Source organism: Malaclemys terrapin, chromosome 3 (genome assembly GCF_027887155.1).
Source record: "Malaclemys terrapin pileata isolate rMalTer1 chromosome 3, rMalTer1.hap1, whole genome shotgun sequence".
Taxonomy (NCBI): domain Eukaryota; kingdom Metazoa; phylum Chordata; order Testudines; family Emydidae; genus Malaclemys; species Malaclemys terrapin.
Window position 1 is genome coordinate 178,068,725 of NC_071507.1, and position 19,113 is coordinate 178,087,837.

Below are 19,113 nucleotides of genomic sequence, written 5' to 3' on the forward strand. Positions count from 1 at the left end.
TACTTAATGCCTGTTTTCAGGTTTAAACATCACATTTTTGTTTTCAAGCTGTTATATAAATGTCCTTTAAAATGACTTGTAGACAGGCGTGCATGCTGTGTAATCGCAGAACCAGCTGGGACACTTCATGAACAGTATTGTTCGGTAAGAGTATGTCTGTACACTTACATCCGTTTGACGTTATTTTTGTATGCGTATATCTATAAAAACGGACATATCCTCACTCTTTTTGTTACTAACAATAAGACACAAGCAATTCCAAACAGTTCAGGAGAGAGAACTAATTTAAGGGTTGTAAAGCACATTACAGGGGAGACTGTAAAAAAAACTCAAAGGACAAGGAAAGTCAAGTGGAGTTGGGTGCCTACCACCCCTTTGTACCACTAAAAATTTCTCATTCATATTCTCCATATAGAGCCCAATCCTGCAAGTCTGTACTCTTATGAATACACCTTACTCACATGAGTAGCTCCTGGACTGTTTGTGGGAGTAAATGCAACTTGTGTGATGCAGGCTGATGCCCACTGCACCTTCCACTTCAGTACAAACTTTAGTGACCGGTTGTGATCCCCCTGAGTTGCATCCTGCTCCTTAAATGGGCCCATTAACGCAAAAGAGAGTACAAGCAGCTGGTTCATAGCATGCAGAACCTGCCTCCTTTTCATTGCTGTGACTAGTGGGACAAAGCGGAAAGCACCAGAAGTAGAGGCCTGACCCAGAATAACCAGTAACATTGTGCTAATTGTCTAATTGTGTCCATGGGGTGACAGCCTCTAGTGAGAGGGTGAGAGTTGTTGTGTATTCCTGGGTAGTGGCATTTCCTCACCAGTTATAAGTGGGAGTGGATAAGAAGAGATTTAGTGTCTTTCTAATTAATATCAGGTTGTTTGGAAAGCTTGAACCAGCCTTTTATTTTGCTATACAGAATTTCACAATTTCAGCCTGAGCATGCCACACAAGAATCAGAAGCTCATGGTTATTAACACTCTGCATTTAGTGCTTCCAACCCAAAGATTTCAAATTGCTTGGCAAAGTGGGGAATTACTACTATTATCTCTATAGTCCAAGTGGAGAAATCATCTCAAGGTCCAAGCGACTTGTATGAGGCCACACAGCAGCTCAGAGATAGGAACAGTTCTCTTTGACTTCAATCCCAATGAGCTAACCACATTCACCTACTCAAAGCTATTGGGAATAGAAAGTTTTGTAGATTGTTACTCTGGAAAACCTGCATCACAGGGCTTGTCTTCACTACCAGGGAGATCGACGCTGCTGCAATTGATGCAGCAGGGATTCATTGAGCAGAACTAGTGAAGACTCACTAAATCGATGGCAGAGCACTCTCCAGTCGACTCTGGTACTCCAGCTCCCCGAGAAGAGTAAGGGAAGTCGACCGGAGAGCGTCTCCCGTAGACGCAGTGCAGTGAAGACACCAGGGTAAGTCGACCTAAGCTATGTCGACTCAAACTACATTATTCACATAGCTGGAGTAGCGTAACTTAGGTCGACTTACCGCAGTAGTGAAGACAAGCCCTTAGTGACCTATTTCAGTGCTTCCCCACTCGCTGATTTACTCGCCTGTTGTCTTTGCTCTGTGCATAACTTTAAGAATAGGAGAGAACCACACACACACAATTGGGTTCCACATAACCACATTTACAAACTACACAAACATACAATGCCTAGGTACATATTGTATACGCTGCTGCTCTGTTAGGTTCTGCTGGCTTCTGCGACACAAGACAAGAAGGCCCACTAGAGGCATCCCATATTATTTAAAGGGATGTTACCAAATTCCTATACACCCCCAGTAATTGTACTTCAGCCTTCTGTGGTTGATATTCTGTGCTCCCTCTTGCTACCTTAATAATAACTCACAGAGCTGGGCCTTAACCAGCTACTGGCGCCCTCTTCAATGTTAACCAACAATGAAGCTTGTCTGCTCCAACAAATTGGGGCTGTCTGGAGCAGTCAAAGCTCCATGACTGGCTAATGCAGACACATTTAAGTGGGAGTTGGCAAGCACTGGTTGATATGACCACAGTCTCAGTCTAGTAAACTTGTACAGTTGCCCGGAAAGGTTGGGGAAATTGTGACCTGGTTGATGCACATGAGACACTTTTACAACAGAATTTGGTGCCAAAGAGATGGTTGTGAAAAATCAAATCAGGTAATGAACCTACCCTTCCTTAATATATTACTACATGAGGTATCACTAGATAGAAGTGAAACTTTGTTTTTTAGATGCTTATCTTTCTTCTTCCGTGACATAAAGCGCTTCTGGGCTGCAGGCCAAACCAGACAAATCTGTATTGATTTTCCTCTGTTCAGGCCCATCATTATTCTGAATTGCTCAGTCCCAGGTCGCTCTATGGGATGAAATCCAGCCCTTCTTGCACGAAGTCTAAATCAGCCAGCAGAGAATCAGGCAGAGAGTGGGAGAAATGGAATTCAAACACACATGATCCTGCAGCCAGACACCAGGCCTGTGACTGCTATTCCAGTCTCCGGGCTGGATTCTATCTGCGGCCCCTCTCCATTCCCTTTTGGGAGGCTTTGAGTCATTGGATTTGCATAATCATGTATTCTGTGAGTCTTGCCCTAGCCTATCTTTTAACCAGTGCAGCACCACCCCAGGGGTCAGAGTATATACAGGTCATCTGTGTGACTAATTGTGTTTTCTCTCCTCCCCCATACAAAGCCCCACCACGGGGCTTTAGCGGTGCAGGAAACCATGCACTCTGCACCACAGTGAATTCATTTTGTCTGAGTAAGAGCTAAAAGACTACTTAGCTCAAATCTTATAAAGCACTTTGGTGTGAAAGACATTCTAGAAATCTAAGATATTATTTGGTGCATGAAACCTGCAATGCTTAGAGTACCTCCTGTAATTTAACTGTTGCTCACTTCCTTTTAAACTTGAGTGGTTTGACCAGTCTACGTTGTCATATTTCAGGACTTTGGTGCATGATAAAATTCTAGCATAGTTTCATGGAAGGTATTGCCTGGTTCACACATAATCTGTCAGAAAATCCGTGCACTTGAGTGTTGGGGTTACTAGGCCTGCCTGAGCCAGAGTTCTTCCATGTTTAAACTCTGTCCTTCCATGTTTAACTCTAATCGGCCTCAAAAGCCAAGGGCAGAAATTGGAATGTGTAAACAGCCAGTTAGCAATTACGACCTTGTTCATACCAGGTACTAAACGATAATGATGAGGTTGGCATGTTTCTAGCTGGGGAAGGGGTAATAAACTAAGGGTAAACAGAACCAAATAACAGTTTAGGGAGAAGTTACTAACAAGCTAGATTTATAGCCCTAGAATGATTTAGTTGCTTAAATGTATAAACATGCCTTCGGTAGAGAGGGGAGGGGGAGTAGAGGGGCGGGTGGTGGTGGTGGTGGGGGGCTTAGTTGTAAAATGTATAAAGAAGAGAGAAACTGTTTTTGCTGGTGTGCTTGATTTGAGACTTGCTTGTCTCCTTGAACCACTTTGAGATCTCAAATAAACTTTGATTGTTTCTCCACCCCGGTATGTTTATTGGCGCGAAGCACTCCGGGCAACGAACCCCACTGTTGCTGTCCTCGGGCCCCTGTGCCGGCAACATGAGTATTTAGGGAAAGGGGATAATTTTAAAGGATCAAGCAATATTGTGCCTCCATGTTTTAATTAAGTGCATCTTTAATTTAACTGATTTGCTGTCATATTTTCCATATGCTCTTAATTTAAACAGTTCTATCTTCATCACATAATAATTTAATCACACAGTACCATTATGGCAGGTGTTCCACAATAATCCTGAGCTATCTGTATTTTATGGAAAAGCAATGTTTAACATTCATAAGGAGAATTCCACTGCCTGTTTTGTTTTGCATTTTCACGAGCTAAGAAACTGGTGTATGATGACATTCTTTATAATGCATCAGGGAGGAAGATAATCAAACTACTGCTCTGACTGTGGTGTAGTAAATATTAGGGTTAGCTGGTTGGGCAATTATTATGTTCCCTGTGAAATTTTTTGACACATGGATATTTTTTTCCACAAAAATTTTTTTTTAATCAAAAAGTTATTTTTTGTTTTAAAAAAAAAAAAGTTGATGGAAAATTTTCAACTAACTCTAGTAATAAACAAATTGTGATGGCTGTAAGCCATGTGTTTGTCAGGAATGGCGTACTATCACGATGACTACAAACATCTGTGTGCATGTGTGAGAAGGAATGCTTGGTGTTGTAAGTGCTGATTGCATTCTCAGAGCAACATACAGCCCCAAAGTAAATACAGTCCCTGCCCTGCAGTGCCTATAGTTTGACAGTTAGACACACAGGAGATATGATGGGCTGATAAAGCCAAAGAAAGGTATAAGCTGGTGTTTATTCTCTTTCCCTTTTAACTTCAGTGTGTAGTTTTGGCTTGAAGAGGAATGTATGGAAAATAGATTTTATGTTTTTAAAGACTCTTAAAGGGAACTGAAATGTTGTGTTGACATTGATATAGAAACAGCAGCAAAATGAGGACAGACACATGCAGGGAATTAAGCAGCAGGTCACAGCTTTTATTAATCTTTACTACAAGGCAGAGGTGCTCCTGCCTATCAGTCTGGGGGTTACAGGACTTCTTACCATATAACCTGTAATGTGGGGTGGTTATCCTCAGCCTATCCCACATGACTCAGTGCTCTGAGTCCTAGCAACCGCCCCACTGAGAGGTGCAGCAGGGTGGGGACCTCGGCCTGCGAGGCCACAAGATCTGACCTCAGCCTGCAAAGATCACAACCTCTCACCCTATCAAATGAGCTCAAAGCCCATCACCAAATCTCAGGTCTTTTACCTCTGGGAACTATTCATTTTATTCTCTTGACCACATTGGAAACCAGCCACGAGTTGCGATGAATAAACACCACTACCCCAGTATCTCAGTTAGGTACTAAGCATGTTCCTATTTACCCCACTGTGGCTTGAAGGGTCTGCAAGGAAGGCAAACTCCCTAGTCCTCTGCCAATTGGCCCATGAGAGAAAACATTCCTTCCTGCCCCCCTGTATAGTCAATTGGCTAGACTCGCAGCATCTGCCAGGCTGGATTCTCATTCCTAGTTTGGGTGGGCAAGGTGGGTTGCTGGAATGGAGCCGAAAGATGCTCCACATGGCCCCTGCACAGGGCTAAATCCTGGGAGCTGGGGAATGCTGGCCAAACAGTACCCCTCACCTCCAGCTGGCCAATGGGTGCCAGAGACTCCCAGGGGGTGGACCTACCTATTGTCCCTTGACAAACGTTTCCCTCCCTTGTACTGAGACTCTCCTGCTTTCACCGCCGGCCTCATCAATTCCCCCCTACTAGATGATCCGGGTGGGTGGCAATTTTATAATGTTTTAGCCAAGCTATATTTCTGGTGTGTCCATTGCTATGGAAAGGATGGGACTCATGTAGTCAACACAAACAGGATTCTTTATTGAGGTGCTGGGAACCCCCAGACACACTCTCTCTAGCTTGCAGACTAAGGTATGCAGCTTGTGCTGCAGTATTACTGCACAGGGTCTGTCAAAGCCCTGGCCTGGATTCATGACTCCATTAGTTTGCTTCTTAATCCCTAAATCCAAGGTGAGATTATGTTTGGACATGCAAGAGCAAAAGACATTCCAGTGAACATTGTCTCTACTGGAACTTACAACCGCGCTGTAAGAGGTAAGGGGGGCCAGGAGCCCTATAAACCATGTCTGAAGAATTGGGAACTAAGGTAAAAACAGTAGTTACCTCAGAAATATAACTGAGTTGATCCAAAGATGGAAGAGTCCGTGCTGGGGATGACGCCAAGCACAATGATGAGGCACGATATTAATACAAGTAGGAATAATAATCATACATAGCTGCTGCTGGGTATCCAGGGGCAGGAAAGCAGGCTGTCTGAAATGGTGATATTTGTACAGTCCTGTGCCTCCCTGGCGTAGTTTAGCTAAGGAAAGGTCATTTGCACTAGAGCTGCACACCATAAACAATCCCTCTGTTCATCTGTTGGGTACATGGGCAGGCAGTGTTGCGTGACAAACTGACACTTCTGCCCTTGTCTAAATGTGGGTAGTGACAAATTTATAAGCCTGCGATCGTTCACTTTCCTCATTTGAGTGGGAAACAATCAGGATGAACTTTGTTCTGACATTTAATCTATAACTGGGTTTGCAGCGGTTTACTGGCTAGACTAATAAATTTGATAATGCTGATAAGATATTTTTAGCTGACATCATTGGGTTGGTGTGTATTCAGACTTCTCTGGAGAGGTGGCTGAGTGTTTTTAGTATAAAAGCCCAATTAAATCATTTACATTTATACTGCTGTTAATTTACCAAATTCCTCCAAGTAGAAATAAAATACCTATTCTTGATTTAACACAAACTGTGGGGGAGAGGAGGGGGGGGAGGGTGAGTGGGAAGTAGGCCTTTAACACCACATGGTAGGATTAAAGGGAAGGCTCAGTTTTCATAAGTCTGGAAAATGCTGGCTTTAGGGGTAAAGGAGATGATTCAATGTTTCCTACATATACATAAGGACCATGCAAAGCGTTTTCATTTTTAGAATCTTCGGCTGGAGGGAGGAGGGTAAATGTGTTAAAAAATGGTTTAAAGTGTAAATATGACATTACTTGTATGTACTGTGTGATACAGGAGACCCGGCTGTTCAAATAAATTGCTGATGTCAGTATTGCACAAAAATGCTATTTACCAGTAATTCTTTTCATGTTGTTCATTCTAATTACACATACTGTACAGGGACCTTTATTTCTAACGGGGGAAAAGCTGAGCACCTCGTCTGATGTCACGTCTCTGAAGGAGAGTCAGTTGGCCCCAGGCTCTGCTTTGGTAGCATCCCGTTGTTGATTAAACTGTCTTCTTTACAAGAGGCTACATCTGGTTGTACAATGAAGAGAATTATGGCATTAGATGAAAGTGTTGAGTACATGGCTTGGTACTGAAACAAAGGGTCAGCCCAGGGTACCAACATAAATGAATGGAAGAGGACATTTATAAATGTGTTTTAGTGTATTATCCCCAAATGCCTTTTAGCTGACTCTTTACAAAATCTAGGCAGGTGTTCTGCTTATTCATCCACAGATCAGCACTGGGGGAGTGTGGTCCAGGTAACAGGAGAGGCCAGAGCTACTTGTAATCTTAGGTATGCAAGTCAGTCAGCTTCTTCATCACTACCAAGGTGTTCTTTGTCCACGTGAATTGTCTTCTCAAATATACTTTAAAAAAGTGTCTTGGGGGTTTTACCAAAGAAGATAAAAATAGTAGGTTAGTGATTTTAAGCCTCAGGTTTGAAATGCATAACGTCCCAAGAATCATAAGTTATGTCTACACTGCAGAAAACCTCCGCAGCAGAGAGTCTCAGAATCCAGGTTAACTAATTTGGGCTTGTGCTACAGGGCTAAAAATAGCAGTGTAACCATTCCCACTTGGACTGGAGCCCAGTCTCTGAAACCCAGTGACTGGAGAAGGTCTCAGAGCCTGGGCTCCAGCCTGAGTGGGAACGTCTAGACTTCTATTTTTTGTCCTATAGCATGAGCCACAGATGCCTGAGCTACTTGACCCAAGCTCTGAGACTCACAGGCATGATGCTTTGCTTTTTTTTTTCTTCTTTTTTTGGCAGTGTAGATGTACTTTTAGTCTCAAATATCAGTAGGATCAATTTAGCACTTCAGCTTCTTGAGGGTTTACATTTTTGTCTAGTTCAAAGGGAATGATATTGGGGAAGTTCTATGGCCTGGGTTACACAGTAGGTCAGACTAGATGATCACAATTGTTCCTTCTGGCCTTGGAATTGATACGTTCATGGAACTCAGAGCTGAGCCTTCATCTGAGACCTTAGGGCCTTGATTTTTTTTATCTGTTCTGCCTGGGCATTAAATATTGTTTTTGGTAAGAGAAGGAGTCAGCCCCTCTCTCTTTAGCTGGAATGTTCCCTATTCCTCTATTACTGTTGTACAGTCTGCCATGTTGATGGCTGGCTGCATTTCAAAGCTGCTGTTGGCATATAGGGCCTGATTCAAAATCCTTGGAAGTCAGTGGGAATATTTCTATTGACCTCAATGGGCTCTAGGTCAGGGCCACAGTGTGCTTCACAAAGCATTGCTTTCAGTTGATCCTGTAATTCCCCATCCCCAAGATCTTGGTAAATGTTCTGTTGCAACTCCAAGGTCAGGTGTACGTTATAGACCTATATCGGTATAACTATGTTGCTCAGTGTGAAAAATCCACACCTCTGAGCGATGTAGTTATACCAACCTACCCCCCCCATATAGATCGTGTACCACCTCTCAGGGAGGTATATTAACTACACTGATGGGAGAAGCTCTCCCATTCGTATAGGAGCGTCTTTACTTAAGCACTGCATCTTAGCTTCATTCGTTACGAATCCATCGCAGAGCGCTGGAAGGAACACTACCAAAAGCTTCTAAATCGAGAATCAACTGTGACTGACAACACCATCGGCTCCATCCCTCAGCACCCAATCAGGGCAACTCTTGGCAGGCCACTGACACCTGAGGAGATCTGTAAAGCAATTAAACAAATGAAGAACAATAAAGCATCAGGTCCTGATGGCATACCAGCTGAAGTACTGAAAGTGGGAGGAGAAACACTGACTAACAAGATTCATTTGCTGATCCTCAAAATCTGGCGCACCGAAGAAATCCCTGCTGGCTTATGTAATGCTAACATCGGCACCATTTTCAAAAAGGGAGACAGGGCCGACTGTGGCAACTAACGAGGCATTTCCCTCCTCTCCATCACTGGGAAGATTCTTGCTAGCATCTTACTGAATTGCCTGCTCCCTTTTGCAGAGGAAGTACTTCCAGAGTCCCAGTGTGGCTTCAGACATCACGAGGCACCACTGCCATGATTTTCACGGCAGATCCAGGAAAAATGTCAAGAACAACACCAGGAGCTGTATATGGCCTTTATCGATCTGACCAAAGCCTTTGACTCTGTCAACCATGAGGCTTTGTGGAAAATCATGTCAAAGTTTGGCTGCCCAAGCAAATTTATCACCATTGTAAGACTCCTCCATGACTAGATGACTGCCTCCATCCTGTGCAGGGCTCTACCTCTGAGCCCTTTGTCATCCAAACTGGCGTAAAACAAGGTGGGTACTGATTCTCCATTTTCTTAGCAGCTATGAAAACATTAACCCAAGACCGTCTACCATGGGGCATTGGCATCCAATATCTGACTGAGAGCAACCTCTTCAACCTTTCTCGTCTCCATGCCAGAACTAAAATAATATCAGCAACAATAACCAAACTCCGATACGCAGATGATTGTGCTGCTGTTGCACACTCAAAGGAGGACCTACAACCAGCCCTTAATTGCTTCTCTGAAGCTTACAAAAGCCTAGGGCTAACTCTGAACATTGGCAAAACAAAAGTTCTCTACTGGGCTTTGGTCAATCATCAGACCCAGCAAGGAAGATCTACATTGACAAAGAAGAACTGGAAAATGTAGAATACTGTGTGTCAAGGCTGCTTCCCCACTTTGAACTTTAGGGTACAAATGTGGGGGCCTGCATGAAAACTTCTAAGCTTAACTACCAGCTTAGATCTGGTCCGCTGCCACCATCCCAAAGCTAATTCCCTTCTCTGGGTAGCCTTGAGAGACCTTCACCAATTCCCTGGAGAATACAGATCCAAACCCCTTGGATCTTAAAACAAGGAGAAATTAACCATCCCCCTCCTTTCTCCCACCAACTCCTGGTGGATCAAGATCCAACCCCCTTGGATCTAAAAACAAGGAAAAATCAATCAGGTTCTTAAAAAGGCTTTTAATTAAAGAAAAAGGTAAAAATCCTCTCTGTAAAATCAGGATGGGAAAATAACTTTACAGGGTAATCAAATTTAAAGAGCTCAGAGGACCCCCCTCTAGCCTTAGGTTCAAAGTACAGCAAACAGAGATGAAACACTCTAGCAAAAGGTACATTTACAAGTTGAGAAAACAAAGATAAATTAACATGCCTTGCCTGGCTGTTTACTTACAAGTTTGAAATATGAGAGACTTGTTCAGAAAGATTTGGAGAACCTGGATTGATGTCTGGTCCCTCTTAGTCCCAAGAGCGAACAACTTCCCAAACAAAGAGCACAAACAAAAGCCCTTCCACCCCTCGCCCCCCCAAGATTTGAAAGTATCTTGTCCCCTTATTGGTCCTTTGGGTCAGGTGTCAGCCAGGTTACCTGAGCTTCTTAACCCTTTACAGGTAAAAAGATTTTGGAGTCTCTGGCCAGGAGGGATTTTATAGTACTGTACACAGGAGAGCGGTTACCCTTCCCTTTACAGTTATGACACTGTGCCAATCTTGGCAGCCATCTCTCACAGAGGGCAGACACAGATGTCGAGAATCAGCACAGAATCCACTGCGCCAGCTGGCTTTGGCAGACTTTCTCGCCAGGTGTTCAACGATCACAACATCAGAACACATACTAGACTTTTAGTTTATAAAGTGGTGGTAATCCCAACTATCCTGTACAGCTGAGAGACTTGGGTGACCTATAGAAAAAAACAGAAAAACCTGAAATGCCAGCATCAGCACTTTCTTTGGAAGATCCTCAACATAAAGTGGGAGGATCATCACACTAATGTTGGCCTCTGGGAGGACACTGACATCTTCAGTGTTGAGGCCCCGATTATCCAGCACCAGCTGAGGTGGAGCAGGCACTGTGTGCGTATGCCTGATACATGCTTACCAAAACAACTGCTGTACGCCCAACTCACCAAAGGAGAAAGTTAATGGGGAGGACAAAAGAAATGCTTTAAAGACACCCTCAAGATAAACATCAAGAGATGTGGCATTGACACCCCACGCTAGGAGACAGCAGCCCAGGACAGGGATAACTGACGAAGACTTGTCAGAGAGGGAACGTCCACTTTTGAGGAACATTGCCTTGCCCTGGTCGCAGAAAAATGCCAGAAAAGAAAGGAAAGACAACTGTCACGCAGCAATCGTGGCCCAACCCTGTCTTCCAACACCACCTGCAATATCTGCCAACAACCTGTGGCTCAAGGATCAGACTCCTCAGTCACCAAAGGACCCATGAAAAATAAAACCTATGAAAGAGATCATCCTCGACCTCAAGGGATCGCCGATGATGATGACAGTTTAGCTTGTCAATTTAGCTTGGCTCTAGTGCTGTATGTGAAGACAAGCCCCAAGGCAGGCATATGTTTCGAATCCTTAAACAAGTCAGAAGAAGCTTGGGCCTTTGCCTAATCCTTGCAAAGCCATTTCCGTGAGCAGAATTAGAAGGTGCTCAGTACACTGCAGAGTGTGTGCCAACAAAATTTCTTTTTGAGTTTTTATGCTGGAATTTTTCCAGGCATATGAACAAAGATTTCCTTCTCCCGTGATTTTCATAAACTCCACTTTACACTCTCAAGTGTACCTTACTGTAGAGTTTTTTTCTGAAGTCCTTTGACTATAGGTATGTAACGTCCCCAGCTGGCTACTTTTCATTTCCAGCCCTCAACGTTATAAACTAGCTCCAGCATAAGAGCCAGTAGACAGTATTTTTAACTGGATAATTTGAGACTCACATGACACATTTTGCAAGATGACAAATAAAGGCCACATTTTCAAAAGAGAGTAGGGCCATATATACAAGTGCTCAGCACCCACAATTGGGGTCCAATTTTCAAAAAAAATTTATTATCTTTCTTTATTACCACAGTACCTAGAAGCCCCTGTCCTGGAGCAGGACCCCCATTGTGCTAGGTGCTGTACAAACACAGAACAAAAGAGTTGGTCCCTGTCCCAAAGATCTTATAATCAAAATATAGGACACAAGACAACAGATGGATACAGAGAGACTGACACAGGACTACAAGAAAACAAAGAGAAAATATGAGTCTGCATGATAGGCAGTGGTATTGGTACACTTGTGGCCTAACTGTTGTCAAGTTTTTGTAGCCTTCATGGCAAAGGAGAGTTTTAAGGAATGTGAAGGACTCCAAAAAAGGACTCAGCACCCGGCAGCTCCCACTTACAGCCACATATTCAAAAGAGCTCAGCTTTCAAAATGATGACCTCTTTCGAAAATCCTATGGCCCCGGTCCTTCTGTGAGCTCCATATACCTGGACCCCTGCACCAGTATGGAGCCCTATTAACTTCAGGGGAGCTTCGTAGGGATATTGGGTCTGGCCAGTCAGTGCTCAGGATCAGGGCCCGACATAATGATTGCACTCTGCATTGCCTCTCGTTCCATGAGAAAGCTGAGATTTTTTCCCCAAGTATTTGAAGTGAAAGGAAAAGTTATTGGTAAAATCTAAGAGAGAATTTAGCTGGAAAGACAATATTAGATGCATAAATACTACCCCACAGGCTAAGATTTTAATAGCCTCCATCTTTCAAGAGCTTTTTATTTTTTGGATAATAGGGCAGCGTTTAATCCCTAGATTCCCTTTTTAATTTTTCAAGACAGCTTCCATGCTTTGAATAGCACAGGAGTACAGCTCCATGGAAAAAAATGTATTTCAGATTTTGCCCATTTAGATTCTTGTCTCCCAAAATCTGGAAATTTGTTATAGCCAAAATTTGAGGCAAGACGGATATGGGGCCAAATCAAGACCAGTTTTAAAGCAGCACAGAACCACTGAAGTCAGGGGTGCCTGCTTACACTGAATCTGAATTTGCTCTAGGATCGTTTACACTTGAGGAGGTCATTTATAGAATTAATTTACAAATGTCTTCACTTATTCAAGCCTGAATCTGAGTTATTTTATAGGTATTAATAGCAGATCATTTAAAAACATTTTTTTATTCCTAGCCAGAGATCACCCTGTATATAGCACAGTATTTGAAATATCAGAGGAAAAATGTTTCTTTTGTACTGCTCACATGGCCCCCATCACCATCGTATTGAGTGCCTCACAGTCTTCAATGTATTTCTCCTCACAGTAACCCTGTGTGAGAGAGTATTATTCCCATTTTTATGGATGGGGACCTGAAGCACAGAGGAACAAAGTACTTTGCCCAAGGTCACACAGGAAGTCTGTGGCAGAGAAGAGAATTGAATCCAGGTCTCCCAAGCTGGTACTCCAAGTGCCGGATCATCTTCCCTCTCATTACTATTAATGGAAGTATTAGTGTGTCTCCCTCCCCCGCCACCTTTTTGTTTCGAAAGCACCTTCTTTCCCCTCCCCTCCATTCTTTTACAGTGAATAGTGGTGAGAAACGTGAATATCACTCCCCTGCAACTGAGAACTCCCAGTACATGTAGCCCCCATGAAATCACGCTAGCATCAACGCACTCTTAACAGCAAAGCATTCCCCTGTTGGGAATGATGTCTGACTGCTCTCCACTATTAACTCCAATGTCACTGTGTCCCATGGTCAGCAGAGCACTGAAATGTCAGTGACCGTGTCTCTTCAGTAGTTTTCGCCAGTGATGCCACTTTGATCAGCTGATGTACAGAAACAGGCGACTCTCGGGATTTGGGGATACGACAGAGTGTTTTCAAAATGTCAACTGTAATTGAAACTTAATCTTCTAACAAGTTTCATCTGGCTGCTATTTGCAGGCAATGGGAGTGTTGCATCTTAGTAAATGGCATCAGAACGGAAAGGCTCTGTTGATTTCTCTTTGTTTTTCCCAAAAGGACACTGACAAATATAGTTTTGGAATTAAATTAATTTGATTTACCTATTTTTTTTTTAATATGTCTTCCCCCCCCCCCCCCGGAAAAACCCCACGGACCCTGTTCAAGCAGGATGGTGAGGGTTGCAGTGCTGCTGCCACTCAGGCAAAAGGGCAGCAGATAGAGCGCAAGCTAATAGATGAATCCTGATCCCCTTGTGTCTAATCAGCTGCGACGTAGGATAGAAAGCAGGCAGTAAGCCAATCCGAGCCATCATGGCTTCTGCGCAATGTGAAATAAATGACAAAAATCAAAGTTTGCCCACCTAGATGGGTGGGTGTGGGGGGACCTGGGCCAGCCCCATGAGGGGCAGGGAGAGAGCGCCGTCCAGCCCTGCTCTGCTCTGGCCCAGTTCCACCCCCAGGCTCAGACCCCAGGCTCGAGCCCCACTCCCAGTCACAGCTCCACTACCGGGCCCAGTTGCAGCTCCGCTCCGGGCCCCAGCTCCCGACCCTGGCAGTGACTCCACTCCTGACCTTGGCCGCAGCTCCACTCCCAGCCCCAGCTCTGGCCCCTCCTTCACCCCAGCGCCGTCCTGCCTCTAGCCTTAGCTCCTCCCCCATCTCCAGTTCTGCCCCCCAGCTCTGCCATCAGCCCAAGCTCCTCTGCTGAGCCAACAGTGCAGTAAAGGGTGGGAGGGTGGAGACAGATCCCAGTACTGGAAATGGGGGGCATGACAGGAAAAGTTTGGGCACCACTGTGGTAGAGAAATAAATGTTGTTTCCCAATGTAAAGTGTGGGTGTACTCTGAAAAATGACGGCAAAAAATGCCATTGTGGTTCTCCATGTTTAACGGGTTTCAATGGCTTCTAAACCAAATATGCTCAGTTTACAAGAAAAAAGATCCCCACTCCGACCCCCGCACCCAGCTGCCAGCCCAGCAAACTTAACCGGGAATCATTCTGACAATCAAGGTGGTTTCTTCTGCATGCACGGTGGTGGTGATGGTGATGATGATAATAATATTCTCTAGCTCTTATATAGACTTTAGATCCGTGAGTGCTTTACAAAGGAGGTAAATGGTTCTGCTGATGAAATTGCACCCTCAGTTAAGAACATAGGACTGGAAGGAACCTCTTGGGTTATCTAGGCCAGTCCTCTGCTAACAGGCAACCACATCATATAATTCCTTTCATAAACTAGTCAATCTTACTAAATTGACACTGGTGCAATCTGTTATCTTCAGTGGGTTTGTTCAAGTGTCCCCATTGGGGCGTTAGTAATCTGTCGGCTAGTGATTCAGAAGAAGGTATAGGCCTTGATCCAAAGCTCGCTGAAGCCACTAAAGTGTAGGTGCAAAAAGAGATTTAGGCACCTAAGGGCCACCTTAGACACCGAAGGCCAAAATGGAGATCCTCAAAACCCCCATCAGTTGCCATCTAATCCTGTAGGTGCATAAACTCCCCAAATTTCTGCCGATTAAAGTATCTTAGGTGAATAAAAATCTGCTGCTGGGCACAGCCACCTCAGTCCTGATCCCTGGGCCCCCTAGTTCATGCCTAACCCCTCATGGGGTCCTCAGACTAGGAGCAGGTCTACATTTAAAACACTGCAGCAACGTAGTTATACTGATGCAAGCCTATAGTGTAGACTGGACCTCGGTGTTCCTCTGCCTATCTTACCTGCATGGCCTGATCTGGCCCATTCATTTAGGATGGGGGAGACCCTGGCTCAATTTCCCTCCCCTGTGCCTGATGTAGAGCAGAGAGTTGAACTGCTGTCTCTCACCTCATTGGGCTAAAGAGTGAGTGATCGTGTCTCTATAGTCTGGGAGTTAGGGCAGTCCTGTGGAGCTTTGGAATTCAAGTCCCTATTCCAATGAATATTTAATTCTTTATACAGAGTGGGACAGTTTCAACAGATGAGACTTAGAGCCCCCAGACTTAGAATATCCCATAGGCTAGTGGTTAGGGCACTCACCTGACAGGTAGGTGATGTAGGGTTTGGCTCACTGCTCCAAATCAGGCAGAAGGGGGAATGAATGTGGGTCTCCTGCATCCTGCGTGTGAGAACGTAATGACTGGCTAAAATTTATAATGGGGTGGCAACCACCTCCTCTTCCTCAGTTTTTTGTGACAAAGGGTAAAGCCATCTAAGTTCAGGAGAGGGTTCATCACGGCTGTGAATCCCAAGTGGTGACAGGCACCTCCTTCTGGCTGCCTGGACTTAGAGGCAGGCCTTAGATCATACCCCTCTCCTCAGCATTTCCTATTGGCTAGCTTAGGCATCTCCTTGCTCAGCTTGTTGGCTTTTGTGAATACCATTCCTAGGCTCTTAGCTCTCCCCATGCATTGTCTAGGGATCCTGGGCAACTAACTAAAGGCTGTGGATTCCACTAAGCGGCAGCCTAAATGGTAGGCATTGCAAAGCTGAGTCTACTAGTCTCATTTGTGGGTCTAGCCCTAAGAGTCTTTCGTTTGACTTCAGTGGGCTTTGGGTCAAGTCCTTAAACACTACCTTACTCTCTCTCTCTGACCAGGGCCTGCAGAATTAACAGGAGTAAAAAACAGTTACCATTTAGTTTTGGCATTGAAGTCAGCAGCTGTCTCTGTACACACCCGGGAAGGAGATCTGTGCAGGAACAAAATACCATTTTTAAAAACTGCACTTTAGCAAATTGAGATTTTTAAAAGGAGACATGGCTATTATTCAGTAAATTATACTGGGAATGCTCAATGGACTATGCTCTGCTAATCGCAAAGCAGAATTTGATTTGGGCCAGATTTACAAAACGCAGTCCCTAAACTGCAGCAGTAGAAAATGTATGTGCATACAATGGTACTCATGTTTACCTGGCTGGTATAAGCAGCGTGGGTTTTGCCTGTATAATTACATGCCCAAAGTTCTCAGATTCAAGAATTTAGTCCTGTATTATTTTCCCTCTGAATTATGTCTCTTATAGCTCAGGTATTTTATTATTATTTGCATTTAATAATGTGCATTATTTATAGTTTGGCTAATATTCAAATCTATTGCTCCTCCTGTTTTCTGTCTTCTTGAATTATTGTGTTTGTTATGTATGATTTTGTTAATTTTGCTGAATCGTTTTGGAATTTGCTTTGTTTACTGTGATTGACAATCAGGGCCGGCTCCAGGCACCAGCTTAACAAGCAGGTGCTTGGGGTGGCCAAGGGAGAGGGGCGGCACCTGCGGTAATTCGGGGGCGGCAGGTCCCTCACTCCCTCTAGGAGCGAAGGACCTGCTGCCGAACTGCCGCTGCCGATCGCGGCTTTTTTTTTTTTTTTTTGCTTGGGGCAGCAGAAATGCTAGAGCCGGCCCTGTTGACAATGCCTTCATTAGAAGTAGCCTGGCTCAAAGGAAATTAGAGTTTAAATCTCCCAACTGCCAATAAAAATAAGATTTTATATTTCCCACTGCTCATAAATATCAAAAACTTTTTTATTATTTGTAGAGATATTGGTGATGGCCATGAACAGATTATACAAAGTGATAGCTCCCTTGAAATAATAGTCGATTTAGTATGCATGGGAAGTCTACCATTTCTCTTTTCAACTTTAAAGGTTGTTTAACAGTACAATTTGATTTTATATAGCACCCTTCAGAGGGAGTACAACAAAATGCTTTACAAATAAGATTATTCAGCTTTGGTATCAAAGCTAAAGGACAAAATATTCACAGTTGCCACCGGAAAAAGAGAAGGTTTTGACTTCATTGATGGTAGGTAGTGTAAGTCTGCAGGTATAAAAAAGAATAAATTGTCAAACGGGGCCAAAAGGCATGAGCTCTCTGACAGGGCTGGCTCCAGGCACCAGCGCCGGAAGCAGGTTCTTGGGGCGGCCAATGGAAAAGGGCGGCACGTCCGGGTCTTCAGCGGTGGGTCCCCCAGGCCCTCTTGGAGGGAAGGACTGGCTGCCGAATTGCCACCGAAGAATGAAACTGCGCGGTAGAGCTACTGCCGAAATGCCACTGATCGCGGCTTTATCTTTTTTTTTTTTTTTTTCTTCGCCGCCGCTTTGGGTGGCAAAAAAGCTGGAGCCAGCCCTACTCTCTGAATATGGATGTATTCAGATCTGCACAGTGTTATCTCTTCTGTGAAACTTACAAACTTTTACATTAAAAAAAACCTTTGAATGTAATATTTTAATATCAACATTTGATTTGATGGGCACAGAAAAGGAACTAAACTTGAAAGGCCATGCTGGCTGATGTGTTCAGTTTTCAGAGTTCTCAATTGATCTCTGCTTTCTGTTTCATGAGATTGTGGGACTGGGCACTACAAACTTTTGAATTTCAAATTCTGGCTCTGTCAGCTGTGGTTTCTGTGGCCTTGGGGCAGTCACTTCATCTCTCTGCCTCAGTTTCTCCATCTACCAAATGGGATGTAGCAATAGTGATCTAATAGTGACTGTGATTAAGACCCTTGTGTTGAATAGTATGACTTTCACATGTTTCCCCAGCCCCCAACACACATTTCATATGGTCTTTTCAAGCAAGTGGAATTAATAAGCAGCCTGCAGCAGAACTTTTAAAAATATCAGCATTCACGTTCAAATACACGAGTCCAACTTAGGTGCCAAAGGTGCTTTTGTGCTTATAGATATTGCTGTCTCCCTGCAGGGTCCTCTCCTCCTTTCTGTGCTGTTGCTTAGGTGCTCATCTGTACTTCGTGGGCCAGATTTTCAAATGATCTGAGCACTCATTTAGGCATCTAAATAAGGGGCCAGACATTCAAGAAAGCTCAGCATGCTGAGTACATGTTAGGGAGGGGGGCAGATTGTCAGCTGATGTAACTTGTGATAGCTTCATTGACCTTAATGGAGCTGTGACAACTTACAGCAGCTGAGGATCTGGCCCTTATTGATGGGTAAAATTTTCAAAAGCGCCTAAGTGACTTAGCCCACGTAGCATTTTAAAAAAGAATTGTGCTCCTAAATCACTTAAGCACCTTTGAAAATTTTATACTATGTGCCTAAATGGGAGTAGACTTATTGGGGAAATCTGGCCCCATTTCTAGGTGCTGAGCACTTGAAAATCTGGTCACGCAGCCCTTAGAAAATCTGGTCCCATCTGAGTACATGTGCAGCACACTGCGTGTGGTTATGTTGGGCTATCCTGTCTGCTTACAGCACATTTGTACACTCAGTCATTTTGTAGCATGGTTTGTTCTTTTTCTTTGTCGACGTAACTAACCCATATGAAGAGAACTGTGCTTCAACCCTGAAAAATTGAAGGCTACAATCAATTTTTAAAATGTACTTTTCATTAAAATGTAATGAAGATAAAAACCATGAGCTCAGAAAAACTCAGCCAACTGTGACAAAATACATAAAACCCAAGAGGAGCAGTGTCTGCTGACAGAAATGCCACCATGCCTGAGTGTACGGAAAACACGAGAGAAAGGGAAAGAGTTTTACCTTGCCAATAGGGCATACAGGCAAACAATTCATGTTTTAACTCTTTCATAACAGATGCTGGGATCTGA